Source organism: Narcine bancroftii, chromosome 3, assembly GCF_036971445.1.
Source record: "Narcine bancroftii isolate sNarBan1 chromosome 3, sNarBan1.hap1, whole genome shotgun sequence".
NCBI classification, from domain to species: Eukaryota; Metazoa; Chordata; class Chondrichthyes; order Torpediniformes; family Narcinidae; genus Narcine; species Narcine bancroftii.
In genome coordinates, this window is record NC_091471.1 from 148,167,037 (window position 1) to 148,180,220 (window position 13,184).

Sequence of the window (13,184 nt, forward strand, 5' to 3'; positions counted from 1 at the left end):
ACACCCAACCCCAACCCACCAATTTTCCCTTGCAACCGCTGCAACCGCGTCTGCCTGTCCCGCATCGGACTTGTCAGCCACAAACGAGCCGGCAGCTGATGTGGACATTACCCCTCCATAAATCTTCGTCCGCGAAGCCAAGCCAAAGAACATGTAGACAATATATAACATGAAATATTTCTCTCCACCAAATCAATAAAAATAATTTTTTTAAAAAAGAAATGAATAATTTTAACCAAATCTTAAATAGAGAAAAAAAATGTAATTTTTATGACCTTTGTGAAATCATTTAACATGTTAGTAAAGGAGATAATCTGATAAATTATAAGACATTTTGTAACAATGTAAGTATTTCTATTTAATTTGAAGAGAGGCCCACACATTAGCACTGCATCAGCAGAGGGAGAATTATTATCCATGACAACATTTGCAGGATTTTTCCTTTGTAATTTACAGCTTACTCTGGATAGCTTTGGCAGAACATATTGAAATGAAAAAAAAAACCGTGAGAGAGAACTGATGTTTATGATTTGAAATGGCTTTATGAAACAATGCTGAAGAAAGCTAGCAGCATGGATTCTCTAGTTTTTCTGAGGGGGTAATTTACTTTGTAATCCCTTTTGCTGCAATTCATTCCATCCTGCAGTACAGAGACAGCAGTCATTTCTCAGTCCTGTTATCCAACTTAAACCTCTTTGTTATATGTGAAGAAATAAGTTAAGTGACTATTGAACCAAGATTTATTGGCTAATAAATTAAGGCTGCAGATATATAGAATACAATGAGGATTGCAGATGAATTGATATGGATAACGTAATATCATATACCATTCAGCAATAAATACATACTGGTATATACTCACACAGAAGATACATTGATTATAATATAAATTGATTTCCTTGAATGAGTGAAACCAGATAATTCATGAGTTACTGTTTGGGCTCACAAGTGAAAATCAATGTTTATATTTTGATGATTTCCAATCCGACATTGTACCCATTGTATAAGTATGCATAAATTTTGTTCAGAATTCAGGTCTCTGCAGAACATATGCATTTGTATAAAATAACCTGTTTTATGTTTCCCCATATCTCAATTTATCAGATGTTTCCTTTATATCCATGTGAAAATTCAGTGCAATCTCATTTGTTCTGTAAGGTATAATTCAGTATAGTGATCCGAGGATTGCTACTACGCAATGCGCTAGTGAGCTCAGAAATAGGTGCAGCTTAACACATAGCTAAAGATATAGAGCAGGAGGGAGGAATTCAGGTTTCCTAATCATTGTGCTCTCTTCTAGGGAATGTGGGATCTGACAGGATAGTTTGTATCTGAACTGGAGGGGGAACTAATATCCTTGCTAGAAGGTTTGCTAGTGCTGCTCCAGTGGGTTTAAATTAGATTTTCAGGGCGATGGAAACCAGAGTGCCAGAGCAGATGGAGGAGTGGAGGAAGGAAAATATGATGTGAAAACTACATGCACTGTCAGAAGTCAAGAGATTATATGTGGTGGAAATGTTCTAAAATGCATCTATTGCTATGCAAGGAATATCGGAGGAAAGACAGATATGCTTAGATTAGTGGTTCCCAACCTTTTTCTTTCCACTCACATACCACTTTAAGTAATCCCAATGCTATTGATGCTCTGTGATTTGTAAGGGATTGCTTAAGGTGGTATGTGAGTGGGAAGGGAAGGTTGAGAAGCTCTAGACCCAATTGTTACTAAAATATTTTGCTCAAAACAAATTGTCATTGGCCCATTTCCTTTGGAATTGTGAAACCATGCACATAACGAGTCAATTAGGTATGATTAAAACAGTTGTTTTCAAACTTTTTCTTTCCACCTACATACCACCTTAAGCAATCCCTTACTAATCATAGAGCACCTATGGCATAGGGAATACTTAAAGTGATATGTGAGTGGAAAGAAAAAGGTTGGGAACCACTGGCTTAAATCGTGGAATGGCATGTGGAATTGTGGCAATTACGAGGGGCAGGACTGGCAGCTTAATATTTTGGGCTTCCACTGCTTTAGATGCGATGGAATGGGGGGTATAAAAGGGTGGCTTTGTTCATCAGGGAAAATATCACAGCTGTGCTCAGGCAGGACAAACCAAAGGTCTTGACTACTGAGGCTATATGGGTGGAGCTGAGAAATGGGAAAGATATGACCACGTTCATGGGGTTGTATTATAGACTGCTGAATAGTCAATGAGAATTGGAGGAGCACATTTGTATAGAGATAGCAGACAGCTGCAGGAAACAGATGTTTTTATAGTAGAGGATTTTAATTTTCCACATATTGACTGGGTCTCCCATACTATAGAAGGCCTGGATGGCTTGGAGTTTATTAAATAGGCTCAGGAAAGATTTCTAGATAAATTTATAGAGATATCAACTAGAGAGAATGCAATATTGAATCTCCTTTTAGTGAATGAGACAGGACAGGTGACAGAAGTATGTGTTGAGGAACATTTTCAGTCCAGTGATTACAATGCCATTAGTTTGAAGTTATCTATGGAGAAGTATCGATCTGGTCCATGGATTGAGATTCTAAATTTGAGAAAGGCTAATTTTGAGGAAATGAGAAAGGCTAAATTTGAGGAAATGAGAAAAGATCTAGAATACGTGAATTGGGATAAGTTTTTTTCAGGCATGGATGTATGAAGTAAGTGGACAATCTTCAAAGGTGAAATTTTGAGAGTACAGAGTTTACATGTTCATGTCACAATTAAAGGCAAGATTAGCAGGCATAGGGAACCTTGTTTTTTTAGGGATATTGGGGATTTGGTTTGAAAGAAGAGAGGTGTATAACAGGTAGAGGCAACATGGAGCAAATTAGGTACTTGAGGAGTACAAAAAATGCAGGGAAAATCTCAAGAAAGAAATCAGGAGAGCAAAAAACATGCATGAAGTTGCTTTGGCAAATAATGTGAAGGAAAATCCTATAGGTTTTTACAGGTATATTAAGAGCAAAAGGGATAAAATTGGTCCCCTTGAAAATTAAAGTGGCTTTAATTTAAATTAAAATTAAATTGGTCGGCTTTGTATGGAGCCAAAAGAGATGGGGGAGATCTTATTTTTTTAAAATCAGTCTTTGGCTTGGCTTCGCGGACGAAGATTTATGGAGGGGTATGTCCACGTCTGCTGCAGGCTCGTTGGTGACTGACAAGTCCGATGCGAGACAGGCAGGCACGGTTGCAAGGGAAAATCGGTTGGTTGGGGTTGGGTGTTGGGTTTTTCCTCCTTTGTCTTTTGTCAGTGAGGTGGCCTCTGCGGTCTTCTTCAAAGGAGGTTGCTGCCCGCCGAACTGTGAGGCGCCAAGACGCATGGTTGGAGACAATATCACCCCACTGGTGGTGGTCAATGTTGCAGGCACTAAGAGATTTCTTTAAGCAGTCCTTGTACCTCCTCTTTGGTGCACCTCTGTCTCGGTGGCCAGTGGAGAGCTCACCATAGAACACGATCTTGGGAAGGCGATGGTCCTCCATTCTGGAGATGTGACCCACCCAGCGCAGTTGAGTCTTCAGCAGCATGGATTCGATGCTTACGGACTCTGCCAGCTCGAGTACTTCGATGTTGGTGATGAAGTCATTCCAATGAATTTTGAGGATGGAGCAGAGACAGCGCTGATGGAAGCGTTCTAGGAGCTGTAGGTGATGCCAGTAGAAGACCCATGATTCGGAGCCGAACAGGAGCGTGGGTATGACAACGCCTCTGTACACGCTGATCTTTGTGTGTTTCTTCAGGTGGTTGTTTTTCCAGACTCTCTTGTGTAGTCCTCCAAAGGCGCTATTTGCCTTGGCGAGTCTGTTGTCTATCTCTTTGTCGATCCTTACATCAGATGAAATGGTGCAGCCGAAGTAGGTAAACTGGTTGACCGTTTTGAGTTTGATGTAGATGTGGGGGTGGGGGGGGATAGTGGTCATGTTGGGAAGCTGGCTGATGGAGGACCTCAGTTTTCTTCAGGCTGACTTCCAGGCCAAACATTTTGGCAGTTTCCGCAAAACAGGACGTCATGCGCTGGAGAGCTGGCTCTGAATGGGCAACTAAAGCGGCATCGTCTGCAAAGAGTAGTTCACGGACAAGTTGCTCTTGTGTCTTGGTGTGAGCTTGCAGGCGCCTCAGATTGAAGAGACTGCCATCCATGCAGTTCCGAATGTAAACACCGTCTTCATTGTTGAGGTCTTTATTGGCTTGTTTCAGCATCATGCTGAAGAAGATAGTAAAGTGGTTCGTGCGAGGATGCAGCCTTGCTTCACGCCATTGTCAATGGAGAAGGGTTCAGAGAGCTCATTGCTGTATCTGACCCGACATTGTTGGTTTTCGTGCAGTTGGATAACCATGTTGAGGAATTTGAGGGGGCATCCGAGGTGCCCTAGTATTTGCCAAAGCCCTTTCCTGCTCACAGTGTCAAAGGCTTTGGTGAGGTCAACAATGGTGATGTAGAGTCCTTTGTTTTGTTCTCTGCACTTTTTTTAGAGCTGTCTGAGTGCAAAGACCATGTCAGTAGTTCCTGTTTGCGAAAAAGCCACACTGTGATTCTGGGAGGATATTTTCGGCGACACTAGGTATTAGTCTATTAAGGAGAATCCTAGCGAAGATTTTGCCTGCAATGGAGAGCAGCGTGATTCCCCTGTAGTTTGAGCAGTCTGATTTCTAACCTTTGTTTTTGTGCAGGGTGATGATGATGGCATCACAAAGGTCCTGAGGAAGCTTTCCTTGGTCCCTGCAGAGCATGAAAAACTCATGCAGTTTGGTATGCAGAGCTTTGCCGCCAGCCTTCCAGACCTCTGGGGGGATTCCATCCATACCTGCTGCTTTGCCACTTTTTAGTTGTTCAATTGCCTTATATGTCTCTTCCTGGGTAAGGACCTCATCCAGCTCTACACTCAAGGGTTGTTGAGGGAGCTGGAGCAGGGCAGATTCTTGGACTAAGCGGTTGGCACTGAAAAGGGATTGGAAGTATTCTGACCATCGATTGAGGATGAAGATCTTGTCGCTGAGGAGGACCACCATCTGAGCTGCGTAGAGGGCTTTAGACTTGGGGTGAGGGGCCGTCCACCGCCTTTAGTGTCTCATAAAAACCCCTGAAGTAGCCAATGTCGGCGCTAAGCTGGGTATGTTTGGCAAGGCTAGTCCACCACTCATTTTGGATCTCCCGGAGTTTGCACTGAAGGTGGCTGCATGCGAGATGGAAGGCTCATTTTTCTCTGGCCAGGAAGGCTTTGCAAGGTGAGCCTGGTGGGAAGATCGCTTCTTTGCCAGCAGCTCCTGGATTTCCTGGTTGTTTTCGTCAAACCAGTCCTTCTTTTTCCTGGAAGAGAAGCCCAGTACTTCTTCAGTGGATTGCAGTATGGCCATTTTCAGCTGATCCCAGAGGGTTTCAGGAGATATGTGCATGAGGCAGTTTGCATCCTTGAACTTTGCTTGGAGGTTTGCCTGGAAGTTTCCTCACACTACGTCTGACTGCAAGTTTCCAACATTGAACCTCTTTCTGGGGGCTCCACTGTTCTTGAACTTTGGCTTAATTTTTTAAAATCAGTATTCACTCAGGAAACAGCACAGAGTTGTGGTAAGTAAGGAAAGCAAGCAGTGAGGTCATGCTACCTACACAGTTGTGGTAAGTAAGGAAAGCAAGCAGTGAGGTCATGCTACCTACACAGATTAAATAGGAGCTATTGCTTGCTGTCTCAAGGCAAATCCCTAGTGCTTGACAAGATATTTCCTTGGACCATGGGGGACGCTAGTGTAGAAATTGGAAGTGCTTTGGCAGTAATATTTAAAATGTTCTTAGCCCGGGTGTGATGCCGGAGGATTGGAAGATAGCTCACATTGTTCCGTTGTTCATAAAAGGGCCAAAAATAACCCTGGAAATTATAGACCAGTGAGCCTGATATCAGTAGTAGGTAAATTATTGAAAGGTGTTCTAAGAAATAGGATATATAATTATTTGGATAACAAAAAACTGATTAGAGATGGTCAACATGGCTTTGTGTGTGGTAGGTCATGTTTAACCAATCTTATAGAGTTTTTCGAGGAGATTACCAGGAAAACTGATAAAGGATGTTGTCTACATGAACTTTATTAAGACCTTTGACAAGGTCCCACATGGGAAGTTAGTCAAGATGATTCAAACACTAGGTATTCATGGTGAAGTAGTGAACTGGATTCAACAATGGCTGGATGAGAGAAGTCAGAGAGTAGTGGTGGATGATGGTTTCTCAGACAAGTGGTGTGCCTCAAGGATCAGTGCTGGGACCATTGTTGTTTGTCAACTATAGCAATGATCTGGATGATAATGTGGCAAATTGGCTCAGCATATTTGTAGATGACAATAGATTGGAGGTGTTGTGGACAATAAATAAGGTTTTCAAAGCTTGCAGAGGGATCTGAACCAGCTGTAAAAATGGGCTGAAAAATAGCAGATGAAATTTAATGCAGGCAAGTGTGAGATGTTGCATTTTGGAAGGACAAACCTAGAAAGGATGTACATGGTGAATGGTAGGGCACTGAGTAGTGTGGTAGAACAGAACAAATTGGGAATTCAGATACACAATTCCCTGAAAGTGGTGTAACAGGAAGAGAGGGTTGGAAAGGGAGATTTTGGCATATTGGTCTTCTTAATTCAAAATATTGAGTGTAGGAGCTGGGATGTTATGTTAAAGTTGTATAAGACATTAGTAAGGCCAAATTTAGAGAATTGTGTGCAGGGTTGGTCACCTATCACAGGAAAGATATCAATAAGACAGAAAGAGTGCAGAGAAGATTTACTAGGATGTTGCCCAGACTTCAGGAACTGAATAACAGGGAAAGATTCAATAGGTAAGGACTTTATTCCCTGGATCATAGAAAAATGAGGGGAGATATGATAGAGATATTTAAATTTATGAGGGGGATAGCCAGAATGAATGAAGTTAGGCTTTTTGCACTGAGAGTAGGTGAGATTTAAAAAAAAAACATGGGTTAAGAATGAAAGGGGAAGAATTTAGGGAGAATATGACTGGGAACTTCTTCACACAGAGAGTAGTGGGAGTGTGGAACGAGCTGCCTGCTGAAGTGGTAAATGCAGGGCCAATTTTAACATTTTGGAAGATTTTGGACCAGTACATGGATGGTTGATGTTTGAAAGGCTATGGGCTAGGTGCAGGTCAGTTAGACTAGGCAAAAAAAAAAGATTTGATACAGACTATAAGGACCAAAGGAGTCTGTTTCTGTGCTGTTGTGGTCTATGATTCTATGGTATCCTCCAGGTATGGATTCAATCATTATTTTATTATGGAAAATTATCACAAGGTATTTTTCACACTGAATTCCTTTTTATTGTCTTGTAGTCAATATTCAAAGCATGAACATGAAATAGACTCAATATTCTTGAATATTTCAAACTCTCTGATGCAAAGGATGAGCACCTGATTGACTTCTAATATGAGAAATATGGAGTAACAAGGCAAAATTAACGTGAAGCAAATGGTTGAAATTGACAATATTAACAGGTTGAAATCAAAAATACAGATAGTGGTTTAATCCTTTTTTCTCAATTTACTGAGGAGTATAACATTCAACTCAGTGGCGTAATTTTGCAGTGGATGCTGTAAGGATTGAGAGAGAGAGTGAAAGACAAAAGTCTGGAAATGTTGCGATTGTAGTAAAAGCACAGAACTCAGCAGGTCTCACAGCATCCACATATAACTGACATTTCGGGTGAGAGCTCCTTCTTCAAGCAATAGATAAAAAAAGGCTGATGTCTAAATAAAAGGCGAGGGAGGGAGGAATGGGCATGGGTCGGAACACAGACTAACAGACTAAAGCTGTTAATTGGATATGGATGGGACACAGGAGAGAGGAAAGTTGAGAATTGAATGGGGGAAGGGGTTGTTGTTTGGGGATCTGTGGAAGCAGAGCTACATAAAGGAGATAGAGGGAAAAGGACAAAAGAAAGAGACAGAAGAAAGGAGACATAGGGAAAGAAGGGTGGGGGGGGGTGGGGTGGCTACCGGAAACTTGAGGTCAATGTTCATGCTATCTGATTGGGTGGTGTCCAGAATGAATATGAGGTATTGTTCCTCTAATTTCCAGATGGTCTCAGTCTGGCAAGCGCACGAGACCATGGACAGACATGTCGGCAACAGAATGGGGCGGGGAATTGAATTTTTTGGCTACTGAGAGGTCCTCAATATTGTGCACAGAGCCAAGGTGCTAAACAAAGTGATCTCCCAGTGCATCCAGTCTTTAACATGTAGAGATCACAACATGAGCACTGGATGTAGTAGATGACCCCTGCAGATTCACAAATGAAGCATTGTTTCACTTTTGGAGTCACAAATGATGATGAAGGAGGATGTGTGGGTGAAAGTGAAGCATCTCCTGTGGTCACAAGGGAAGATGCCAAGGGGCAATTGAGGAGAAGGGAGATGTGAATGAGCGAGTCATGGAGCAAGCAGTCACTGCAGAAACCAGAATGGGGTGGGATTATGTAGTTATTGATGGAAATGGCAGAGGATGATACGTTGGATAATGAGTGAAAATCAAGCTCTATGCCAGTAAGAACTTTTAGTTTGAAATAATTCATTACAGCACTTTTATTTTGCTGAGTTTCACATAAAGGCTCCAATTTGATTTTTATTAAACAGCTAATTTAATGTGTTTTGATAGGAGTCTTTTGCTGTCCTCACCTGTTCCTGTTTGATTATTTTTCACTGACTGCAATCAAAAGTATTTGTAGAGCTTTACAAGGCAACTGGAAATAGAGAAAAAAACATAATAAGACGAGGCTTGCAGGAAGAATGAGGTACAACCTGCAATATATATTTGTTGAACACTCCGGTGAAATGTGTTGTATAATGTTTGCCATGTAATTTCTTTATGTAATGGTCTTCTGACCTCCCCCACAGTGCGCAGGAAGAACTGATTGGAGAGATAAATAATGTTCTCTCAGATATCTGCCAGCATTGGGTAAAGAGGCAGAAGTAGAATCTGCTATCACCAGAGACTGGTGAATGATTGTGAGTGGGAGGAAATCAATAAAACTTATTTTTCTATAACTCAGGACCCAGCACCTGGCATGCTGGGTGATCAAATGCATCACAATCTACATGAGGTTAAGAGGCAGATCTAGTCATGTTGCATCCTTTTTCAAGAAACGTGCTTCCTAGGAATCTAATGAAACAAAAGGCAAATTCAATGCTTAATTGCAATTTCAGATCAGATACTATTTATTGTCATATGATTAAAAAGAAATGTATTTTTTCACAAAATTTTCTTTAGTCTTCCATAAGACAGACAAAGTTTCGCCATTGGCATTAACATTGCCCAGCGCCCTTACAGTCAGATAAAGATGTAAAGAGTATCCTTCCAGAGTAATCTGTCTGTGGATTCGCCTCCAGCATTCCTGTACGCACACGAGTCTCCAGTTCTGTCACAGAGCCCCTCGCTGGTCCACCACCATGATCACTGACATTATGGTCATCTCCTCTGTTTCTCCTTCCCAATGTGGTGTGTCCTCCCCATTACTTTTGCCCTGTGGCAGTCCGTTACTCCCTCGGAGTCTGCAACCCCATGAGGCCACTGCCAAATCTAGGCACTGCCATCTTTGGCCCAGACCCCATGGTAGCAGGATTTTAAATGAAACACCATTGGTTCTTTTAACAGGCCATTTAAAGCCTGCTTGGAGCCGTCGGAAATAGGACTGGACCCCAGGTGGGAACTGCTCCCTGCTCTCTGCACCAGTGGCAGCACTGTCTTTAGCAGCTGTGGCAGTGCTACCAGATTTTTAAAATCTTTTGGGTTTTTCTTTGTTATTTTGGTGCAAGGGTCAACATATTGACCTAAGGTTTGCTTTAGAGATTCATTTATAATTGTATATTATTTTGCCATTTCACCATTTTCAAGTACCAAGATAATCTGACATAATCTTATCTCATTTAACAGATTGGTGCATATGGAATGGCGTCTGCCTTAATGCCACTTTTACATGCAATTTGACTGCTAGGAATTTTATACAATGTCGTACGAAATTCCAATGTTCGCTATCTCTACTCAGAATAAATGTTTCTTTGCACTGCTGTCTATGTTTGCTCACAGATGGTTTATTCAAAGTTTGGTTGGTTTGGCAGGGCTACATCTGTATATAAAGCCTTGTCTGATATTCTTCTTCAAATTCTCTGCTAGGGCACAAAGCCAACAGGGAAGTGTGCAAGAGCCAGCTGTTGGAGTTGCATATGCTGAGGAACCTTAAGCCGGTGGAACCTGAAGCAGTACAGTCATTACTGAAATATGATTCATTAATAGGCATCTAAAAATTTCCGAACGTTTGTTTACTAAACATAAACATTCCTTAAGAACATTGGCAACACTGCTGGAGCTGCTGTAATTGCAGTGATGGGAAAGTGGAGACCCAGTTTCGAAGGATTCAAATGCCCAGTATTAATTCTGAAGGCTCTGTTCAGGCTTTAAACAGCTTGTTTGTGGTGATATGCCTATACTGCTCCGTACATAAGTGCTTGGCCTGCCCACTGATGACTCCATCCCCTGTTACCCCTCCTCCATGACCTGGCCATAAAAGTCAACCTCCCTACCCCCTTCCATTCATTTGAGCACATGAAGTTGGGCCAGCTGAAATATAATGTGTATTAAAGCCTATCATTCTTCACTCAGTCTTTGTAATCATCGATAGTTCATATCACTGTTAAAGGAAACAATGTTTTTTTAAAAAAAAACCCCGCAACCACAGGGTCTGTGGCCAAGATGGCGTCTGTGACCATGAGAAGTTGCAGTCTCTGGGAGGATATCAGATCGGTACAGTGAACGTGAAATGGGGAGAACATCCCTTGTTAAGAAGGTGAGGCATAGGATATGACCCTACTGAATGGTGACAATGGCAGCAGGTCAGCGAGGGGCTGAGAGAGTGAAGAATGCACACAAGCTGTGGGTAACTTGCGGTCAGGAGACCCACACAGGCTATGAGCTGCTGGAGACTGGTTCAAGGGAACAAGGTAGTGGAGCCAGCATTTGAGGGTGCTGAGGGTAAGAAAGGCTCTCAAAGGCCCTCAGGTGCTGAAGAATTCCTGATCTTGTTGTAAGTTTGGATCTGGTGCTTGGGTTGCCTATGGATTGAATAGCAGTTTGTGCAATTGCAGGAGCATTGGAAATGAATCAATGGACACTCAGTGTCACTGAATCGACTCTCTCTTACTTCTCTTTCTCTCTTACTGTAAGGGATTTCAGGCAATGGCAGGTAGAAGGCAATTTTGAGTAATATTACATGTTCTTTATTATAGGGTTTAAAATGCTTGCCACTTGCCCATTTGTGGTTTTGTTTAACATATTTTATGCTGTCTCCTAGCCACATCTTAGCTTTAGGTTCATAGCTAGTTTTTCTCTACTTGCTTGGGAGATAAGGTTTTTTTTTCTTTTTTTCCCTTTGTTCTGCGGAATGGAGGATACAAAAAATCTTCCAACATTTTCTCTTGTTCGTCTCACAATGTTTAGCAAATAATAACAATATTTATCAATTTATAATAAATTAACAATGTTTAATATTGTTTAACAAACTTTGGAAAACTCAACTTAACTTTAGTACAAATTTGTTTGAACAAGTCATAGAGAACAAGATTATTTTATCATCCAAGCGAATATAATGGAAAGTAGTTGCTACATTCAAGTCAATAAAAAGTTAGAATTGGAATTTCAATTTGGATTGGATCAATTAGCCTCTGCTTAGAGCATTTTGAACTCATGAAAGCACGATTGTCAAAAAAAAACATAAATACCAATGGAAGTGGTAAGTCTTAATTAGGGATTCCCTCTGTTTTTATTGCAAATTTGTAACACATTTTGGAGTAACTACTGCTTCTCCTTCGGTGACTGTTTTGGCTTGGTGCCTGAGAAAGGTGATCAGCTGGATGGATAAGGATAAAATGGCAGATACTGCTGAAGCTGTTGCCCTTGAGAAGTGATGTATCGAGGAGATAAATGTCATGGAATTTAGAGAAGAATTATCAAGTGGAGCCAAAGCTGTTCTCCTTACAAGACAGAAAGAGGCAAGAGAAACCTGGGGATGTCATGATAATCATGGACAATTCAGAACCTCAAAATTCCTGGTTGATGGGGAAGATTGTAGATACCATTCAGGACATGTATGTCAAGTTCAGATCAAGACTAAAGCTAGCTTTCTAAACAGACCAATTACCAAAATCTGTCTTTTCAAGAGGCAGAAAGTCTTGATAATGACTTTTTAAAATAAATTTAACCAATATATACTATGTACTACATCTGATTTTGTCTTTATGATTATAATTATTATTTTTAAACCTAATAATTAGGGTCCATTATTGTAGGGGTTAAAATGTGTTTCCTGGTCACCACTTGTCTGTCTGTGGTTTCGTTTAACTTATTTTTATGCTGTCTCTTAGCAACATCTTTCCTTTAGGGTCATAGCTAGTTTTTCTCTGCTTGCTTGGGAGATAAGGGTTTCTTGTTAGTTTTTTTTCTTTTGTTCTACGGAATGGAGGATACAGATAATCATCTGATATTTTCTATTGACTTAAATGTCTGACTCATTCAAACAAATTTATACTAAATTTAAGTTGAGTTTTCATAAGTTTATTAAATAATGTTGAACATTGTTAATGTAATTATAAGTGTTAAATATCTTCCAACATTCCTTTATTGACATGTTAGAATAGATGACAATAAAGGAATCTTGAATCTAAACTATCCTGATATAAATATTTAGACACAGAGCTCCAGATATTTTCCATTCAACAAATTAAGAAAAAACATGTATGGCAAGGAAGTGCTTCAAATTCTATTATCTTTAAACAATAGGATAATTAGGGGTTATGGGGAATAAACAGGTAAGTGGAGTCTGGTCAATGGCCAGATCTGTCGTGATCATATTGAATAGCAAAGCAGGCTTTTAAGATCAGATGGACATTTCCTGATCCAGTGTCATATGTTTTTATATATATATATATATATGTTTTTTTTTAATATTAATTTCCCTCTCCCAATATTTTGGCAGACTGAACTCTGACAATTAAAGGTCACTCATGTCCTAAAATCTGTGCATGGTATTTAGTCCTTCAGTGGACATGGCATTGAGTATAACAGTAAGGAAGTCATGATACAGCTATATAAAACTTTGATTATGCCACACTTGGAATACCGTGAGCCATTCTGCT

The 13,184-nt window shown here is 40.6% G+C and overlaps 1 long non-coding RNA gene across 1 annotated transcript; it reads left to right on the top strand.

The window, feature by feature from the left end:
- Nucleotides 1-8,364: 8,364 nt before the first annotated feature.
- On the top strand, nt 8,365-10,604 carry LOC138756254 (uncharacterized). The gene is made up of 3 exons (XR_011352914.1): nt 8,365-8,543; nt 8,656-8,791; nt 10,171-10,604. It is a non-coding gene; the product is annotated as an uncharacterized lncRNA (long non-coding RNA).
- Nucleotides 10,605-13,184: the final 2,580 nt, after the last annotated feature.